The sequence below is a fragment of the Sinocyclocheilus rhinocerous genome, unplaced genomic scaffold, assembly GCF_001515625.1.
Source record: "Sinocyclocheilus rhinocerous isolate Xijiao unplaced genomic scaffold, SAMN03320098_v1.1 scaffold558, whole genome shotgun sequence".
Classification (NCBI taxonomy): domain Eukaryota; kingdom Metazoa; phylum Chordata; class Actinopteri; order Cypriniformes; family Cyprinidae; genus Sinocyclocheilus; species Sinocyclocheilus rhinocerous.
Genome location: NW_015634502.1, coordinates 1,598,302 through 1,606,366, shown reverse-complemented (window position 1 = coordinate 1,606,366; position 8,065 = coordinate 1,598,302). Strand labels below are relative to the sequence as shown.

The 8,065-nt window shown below is 36.3% G+C and overlaps 1 pseudogene; it reads left to right on the top strand.

Moving 5' to 3' along the window:
* Positions 1–1,134: 1,134 nt before the first annotated feature.
* LOC107745786 (cryptochrome-1-like) overlaps positions 1,135–8,065 on the top strand; it is a 19,508-nt pseudogene continuing 12,577 nt past the window's right edge.

Genomic DNA, 8,065 nt, shown 5'->3' with positions numbered 1-8,065 from the left:
CAATTGTTCACTTTTAAGATGTTACTGTTGTGATTAGTAATTAATTGGTTATTCTTTATTAACTGGTCATAGTTTGCAAGTAGTTCTCAATGAGGATATTTTTATTTAATAATTATCAAATATCTAATAAGGAACTACCTTTGTCCTAAATTTGCTACTACTTACTGCTTATTTAATCTCGCTTCTCTATTAGTTAATAGTATTAAGTTAAGTGTTAATGTAGTACTACCTATTACTTCCTGCATAGTTACTTGTTAACAACGGACCATTATTCTAAAGTGTTACCCACTGACCTATATGAGATGCCACAAGCCATTACACCAGACAACCATATAAAAGTGCATCTGGATTTTGCAGAAAAAGATTTTGCAGTTGGATGAGACCAAGAGTTTTCAAGTGGCGAAATCTCAATAGTGGCCTAAAAGTCTACATACCAAGGATGAAATATGCTACTGAGAGTGACAACACCCTGTGGCCTTGTTTTCATCATTAGGGGTATTTTGCATTAACAGACATGTCAAGAATACATGAAAATACTGCAAAATTACCTGTTTCAGTCTGTTAATATATTTGTAGAAATGTATATGAAAAGGCAACACTTGTGACCATCATTTGTATGATGATGAGTTTGTTCTCATTGTTCTCATACTATTAAACTATTAAAGCCAATCAATATAACTTAACAGTCAGTAAAAATAAAACAATCGACAACAAGCAACGTTTAGGATGGATTTGTGAAACAGACAAACAAACAAGAGTCAATGGAAATAAATGAGATACATAGAAATACTTGTATTTTCAAACAGATCAGATCAGCAAGCAGTCTGTAATATCTAATCTTTATCTTTTTCGCACAGATTCTTATTTCCGATGTTTCAAGCTGCTTATCTGTTAAATAAACGCAGCTCAATTCATCCTCACCATCAGCTCAGCCACGTCTCTCTTATAGTGATGACCGGTTCGCTTTTTTCAACCGGTTTATTGAATCGAACTGTCCGAAAGAACCGGTTCGCGGAAAAGAACCGAACTTCCCATCACTACTCTCTTAATCCATGCTTCCCAAACGTGAGCGTCCACGTACCCCGTGACCTCGTCTCGACCAATCAGAAGCGACGTTGCGCTTATTAGGAAATCCACATTGAGAGCGTCGAGCTGAGCTGAGCTGAACACAAGAGCAGAGAGCCAAACTGAGCAGGCGCGGCGCACGAGCGTCTCCCGAAGTCAATTTGACCGTCTGTGCGCCAGACCGAATTGGGGAACAGTATAGATTCTCAGCTGTGAGAATCCCGCTATACCGTGGGAAGAGATGACCCTGTCTTCGGGACTGACATAACGGTTAAAGGTAATTCGCTCAAACTGCGTATTTTGTTCCTGTAGTCTTTATTATTGCCTTGTAAAAAAACGCGTTACATAACGTGCGCCGGTGACCCCATTTCCCACGTTTGTTTTGCTATTGAAGTTTTTCAAATGTTTTCCTTACATTTGTCTCTATGTTGTTCTTTTGAATATGTCATTTTAGTTTTAGAGAACGTAGCGGGGAACCAAAAATGTATACATTAACACTAACTACAATGTCTCGCCATTTTCACCTAATCGGAATTGATCTAATTTCTACTCCAGGATGCTTAGTGTGTCTGTGGAGCAGCGTTGCGCGCCACTGTAAAAGGTGTTTTAGTGCAAAACAAAACTATTCATGCCCTATTTAATAATTTAATTGAATAAAATGTTCTATTAATCAGCAGAATTATGAAAGAACAAACCCTACTCTAAAAACCTTGAGAATATAGAAGTCTGGTGTATGTAAGTGCTGCTGAAGTAGAGATTTATTGCTCAGTGTGAGAAATTTTTTTTTTTTGAGAAATCAGTCTTTAAATATATTTACTGTATTTGAAATCTGCAGAGGCAAGTACATAAAACTGTAATAAACACAATTTTTTTCTATCCACTAATGTTATGGAAGCAAAATTGCCCAAAAATCTCAAAATTGACAAATGTGTGAAAAAACAATGGATTTGCCTGTAGTGTCTTGCCTGTAGTATCACAAAGCCTGCTGTGACAGTGTAAAAGTGGCTGGTGTATAGGATGCACTTTTTAGGTAATGTGTGATAAACTGAGATTGCATGGAAATTAACCTATAGTGGTACAGTAGTCCTGTAATATATAAATGAGAACCATGTACTGTATAAATAGCTTTTACTTTACACATTTGCTTAACATTAGTGCTCTGTATGTCAGTATGCATAAGTTTGAGTGTTTGTCCTCTTAGTACTCCCGTATATTACTAATGTGGGTTTGCTGGCTAAAATATTTTGGAAAAAAAGTAGTGACGACTGACGAGTACCTTTGACAATGTTGTGCACATGCAGGACAGTTGTAGCAGATGGTCTGCCAGTACAAGTTGCTAGATCAATCCCAGGTAGAGGTGGCCTACTGTAATTCCCAGAGCACAGACAACCGATAAGTTGCCTCAGAGACCGAGGCGTAACCTTGCACATAGATAAATCAAGATAAATCCTCAGCCTCCTTGAGGCCACTTTCTTTGCATGTGTGTATGATGGTTGTTTTTGAGCAGGGTCTGTAGACATGTCCTTGATTGACAGGTAGAGTTCTATGAATGTCACATTATTCATGAGATACAGTATGGTATTGCCATAAATGACGGAATTCAGAACAGTGTAGACGTCACGCATCCGGAGTCAGTCTGAGGAAAAGCCAAGAATTGAATGTCACAGAATGACTCCTCAGATTGACAGGTTTTAAGTCCAGATTTGAAGGATTCCTCTGTCATGAAGGGGAAACAGTACAAAAAAGAGACTCAAATCTTAACCAAATGGTCTCTGAGCAAAAGTTAAAAACGACAACCCATTTTTACTGCCTAAATGTAGGATATTATGATGCCAATGTCTGTAAAATATGAATGGAAAAGTCTCCCAGACAATGCCATCAGTTTGTAATTTAATTGCATTTCTGTTATAGGGTGATGATGTGCTAGAGATGGACCCCAATATGCTGTTTTAATTATGATGGCTACAGTAACATACTAAGAATACGATGCTGAAAAAGTGTATAATTTGTATTGTAGGGCCCTTTTCTTCGAGTAATTTAAAAAAAAATCTATTTTATTTATATGTTTAAATGGCAAAAAATGTCTTGTAAGGCAACATTTCCCCATGTTTAATGAGGGTGTAATTTTTTCACATATTTATATTTTTAATATAAACATTGTTTTTATGTTTTAAGGTTTTTCATTTTGTTTATTATTATTATTTAGCTTTTTGAGAACATATGAATGAATTTATTTGTCCTGATTTGATTTATTTTTTATATTTATTTTTGAAGTGTGACTCAGTGAACATGGCCCCAAATTCCATCCACTGGTTCCGGAAGGGCCTCCGTCTCCATGACAACCCTGCACTTCAGGAGGCAGTACGTGGGGCAGACACTGTTCGATGTGTCTACTTCCTGGATCCCTGGTTTGCTGGGTCATCCAACCTTGGGGTCAACAGGTGGAGGTGAGTGCAGTTGTTTTAGAAATATAAGAAAGAATAATTTTATCCCACGTTTCATCTAGCAAGTCTCTGTTAGTTAGGAGTATCCAAAAATGAGTAAAATACGTTAAGTGTATTCTTTGAAGTGCCTGATGGGAACAAAATACGCCATTGATCCATCATATGCAGAGCCTTTATGATATTTAGTTTTTTATTAGGACCACTAAACAGTACAAACACAGTCACTATTTAATACACACTCCAGTGTGGTTGCAACTAACAACAAAAACTAGCCCTGTCTAGGTATTATTGTGTGATATGTTATGCAACTTGAAAATGCTGTGTAGCCTTGACATATATAACAACTGCAAGGAAACTTCCTGAAGTGAAAGGCTTTTCCTATTCACACATTCCTATTACATACTTGTCATTTAGCTGGTACCTTTTTAAATCACAAACCATAACTGATCTCCCATCCTATGTCACTTTATGTTGTGTGCATTTGAATGAGGGTCAGAAACTGATATTGAGGTCATGCTGTTGAAAAAAAATCAGCTTTTTTAGATTTGTGTATGTTCTGTTCCAATGAAAATGAACCCTATTGTTGCGTAAACCTGAAATACGAGTTGACACAATTTGATGACCACATAAGCAGTCTATTAAATATACTATTGCAGTTTGTTCCAACTGTAAAATAAGACCGGGCAAAGTCATGACATGTTGCTTTAATAAAGGTTAAAAGATGTGATTAGTAACCATGTTGTAAACTTTGTGCATCATTTTACAGTCACATCCTGCTTGCAGTGATCATAAAGGTGCAGTCTCATTATCAGGTGATGCAGCTGCATTTTTATAGAAACAGAAATGTCATATTCTCTTATGATATCAGATTTCCTCAATGTTTCTTAAATGTGGGGTGATGGCCCAAAATGGATAATAAAAATGCGTTATTGTAGGCAGCGTATTGCTGGGTCTTAGTAATATAATTTTTCAGTTAACATTTAAGGTTGTACCATAAACAATTTTAGTATTATGTTGGGTGACCATTTTATGCCTATGTAAATTTGGGGTCCTGAAGCAAAACCAGTTGAGAACCACTGATTTACACAATGGTTAAATTTAAGAAATGCTCTATTTGAGCTTCACTAAAAGGATCTCTTTTTTTTGTCTTCAGATATGTCTTTGTGTTTCTATTTTAAACCAGTGAATACCCACACATAAAGTAATCTGACCACATGGCCATGTATGCAGATTGATCCAGTGCCTTAACAGTCAGTCAAGAGGAAAGTAGGCCAAGTCATCGACCAGCAGATGCTTTGCTCTCAGAAGACAATCAGACAATCTGGTCACAGAGCTTGTCATTCAGCTCTCCTCAACTACTGGATGCATTATGATCTGACTGAATGTTAAAGAGAGTTAATTCGCCAGATTAAAAGATGAAGCAACTGTAACTGGATTTGTCATTGTCAGCTTCAGTGTTCAGATGGCCTCTGCCGTCTTATTTAAAACACCTGTTGAGCACCAAGTTTAGGTACCTTAATGCAGGGAGATTGCAGGTCACATTGTGTTGTCTGCTCTAAATCGCCTTTAAAAATAGTGGTGTAATTGAGTAAGCTGCTGTTAGGAATCTTTGTCTTCACTGCTATCATGCACGCTACACTGCATCATTACATCCTCAAGAGAGACATGTTACTTCATGTCAGTGCATCATGTCAAAAACATGCTTGATGTCATGCAGTAGACAATTACCAGTCACTCAATGAACTGATATCCATTGACACCGATAGAACTGATGTAACTGATTGAGTTAATGATAACTAGTTGTTATTGGTTCATGTTACCATGCTCTGGGATGGGAATGACATTCACATAACACTAATATAATTGCCGCACGTACTCTAAGTGAAAGACACAATGTTCATTTTTTGCAGCCATTATAGTATTTATGTTGCACTTGCAGCAGAAGCATTCCTGAAGCAGCATTGTCTATTTTTTGCCATTCCAGCGTCCAATTTATATTACCCCTCCCTATATAGATCAAGATTGTAGTAGTTCTCTAGCAGTTTATGACCTGTTATTCAATATCAGTGTTTATGACATGCAGTATTACAGTTTATGTCCTATTAAAGCATATATTAAATTTGATAACCTATCATATTATGTTAAGTGTAAAGCGCAGCTCTGTTACTTTTACACTACTGTTCAAAGATTTTTTGTCGGTAAGAATTACTAGTGTTACTTACAATTAGCAAGGACGCATTAAATTGGCCAAAAGTGACCGTAAATACATTTATAATGATTTCTATTAAAAAATAAATGCTGTTCATTTGAACGTTCTATTCAATAAATAATCCTGAAAAAAGTTATGGTTTCCATAAAAATATTCAGCAGCACAACGTTTCTTCATTTGATGATAATAAATATTACTTGAGCACCAAATGAACATATTAGGATGATTTCTGAAGGATCATGAGACAATAAAGACTGGATTATTGGCTGCTGAAAATTCAGCTTTGCCATCACAGGAATAAATTACATTTTAAATATAATAAAATAGAAAACAGTAATTTTAAATTGTAATTATATTTCACAATACTACTGTTTTTACTGTATTTTTGATCAAATAAATCCAGCCTTGACTTTTCTGTTGTATTCAAAGTATACATTTAATTAGTTCTCTTGTATACACTCTGCAGAATGTGTGAAACAGACCTAATTTGTTTGCTTTTGCTGAACTTCAGCACTTTATCTACCTTAACGGATGAGGCATGTGTACCTAGTTAGTTACCCATTTTGTGTAGTAACTGATAATATGAACTGTAGCCCATAACTTGTTATCGTGGATTCCTAGAAGCTGGACGGATAGTTTTTCACTAGTTCATGGCCAGTAATTCTAGACTTTATTTTAAAAGACTGAACCTTATTGTCTTATGTCTGTTTTCAAGTGATCTGGGGGAAAGGGAATACAAGTGTGGTCTTTTCTCAGACTAGGTGCTAAGAGTGTTATTGTGGTTGAAAAGAGGTCACTGGGCTAATTTTATGCCCTCCAGTGGTGGAGACCATGCATGCTGCAAATCTAGGCCAGGCCAGTTACATAAGGTATAATGGATGACAGGGCAGAGTTAGGAAAATTAGGTTTGAGTTTTCCATTCTTGTGCTCCCAGTAGCTATTAGTTTTTGTGTTCTTTTGGATTTCATGAATGGAGGTGTTAGTGTGTCCGTTTATATGTGCGTGTTGGTGGTGCAGTTGCGTGTGTTAGTGTGTTGAACGGTCGGCCAGTATCCGGAGCACAGGGAGCTTTGTCCCTGTCTGTTCTCTAATCAGGGCTTTGGTTGCAGACAGTCTGATTTAGTGGACTCAGTCAGGACTCTAGGACCAAATAACAGACACAGGTAGAAGGTCGGACAGGCCTTTCAGATAAATACTATAACCTCATTAATGAAAGAACTAAATGTTCTGAAGAGGAAGCCTACCGTGACAGTGGGTCTTTTGGAAACTTCTGTCCTGTCTGCTCTTTACTCATATTTTACATACAAAATTGTCTACTGTATTTGGGTGAACATGATTGCTGACTCATAGTTACTGGTCTGGAACAAAGGGTAATGCTTTTACAGAGAAAGTTTCTAAATGTCAAGGGAAAAAAATAAAAGTACTCTGAAAGGACTTGGAGCAGTTAAAATTAAAACATCACTTTTGTTTGTTGCAACAAGAACTGTCACGGTACCAAAATGTGTTCCTTTTATGTAAAAAGATAAATATTGATATTTTTTATGTTAAATATTGAAGAATACAAAAAAATCTATTTTTTATCATTTTAAATTAAATTAAAAAAAAGAAAAGAAAATGTTCTTATGTTATTTCATTTGAACTAAATAACGTACTAGTGCTTTTGACATTTAGAATATTTTTTTTAAGTGAAAACAAAAATGATCTGACCTCTTTATCCAAGTGCACCAAGTGTCATCTGCTGATTTATTCATAGAGAAGCGTTTCTCAGTAAAGGCTGTAGTACTTAATGTCCCTTCAGCTGGTAAGGCAGATGTGTAGAGAGGAAATAGCAGTTAAGCTTCTAAAGTTTTAAACGGGTCGTGAATGAACAGATTTGTGAATGGAAACTCAGAGCATCTGTAGGTTTTAAGGGACAGCTTGCTGATTAGGTAAAGCCTCAGGGCTTTGCTTTAGATCAGTAGTTCTCAAACTTTTCAGGCCAAGTAACTGGTCAAGTCAAATCAGGACATCCCAGTACCATCTACTCTCTACATTGTTCACTGTATTTTGGAATTTGAGCCAATGTAGACAATCTTAAAATGTAAAATAAAATACTTTATAAACAAATGTGCTTTTTGGTATTTTTGGTTTTTGGAATCAGTCCATGGAATGTGGATCTGCCTTTATGGTGGAAAAGCAATACAAGGCTTTGTAGAGGCTTTGTAGATGGCAATGGTAGATGGCAATAGTTCCTATGGAAGGATTGGTCAGTAACGCTTTTTAGGTTAAGCTCAAATTGAGTAATCTCATCTGCTCAATTTTTGTTTTACATTCAAGTTTTTAACTGTTTAGCTAGACTTAACCTTAC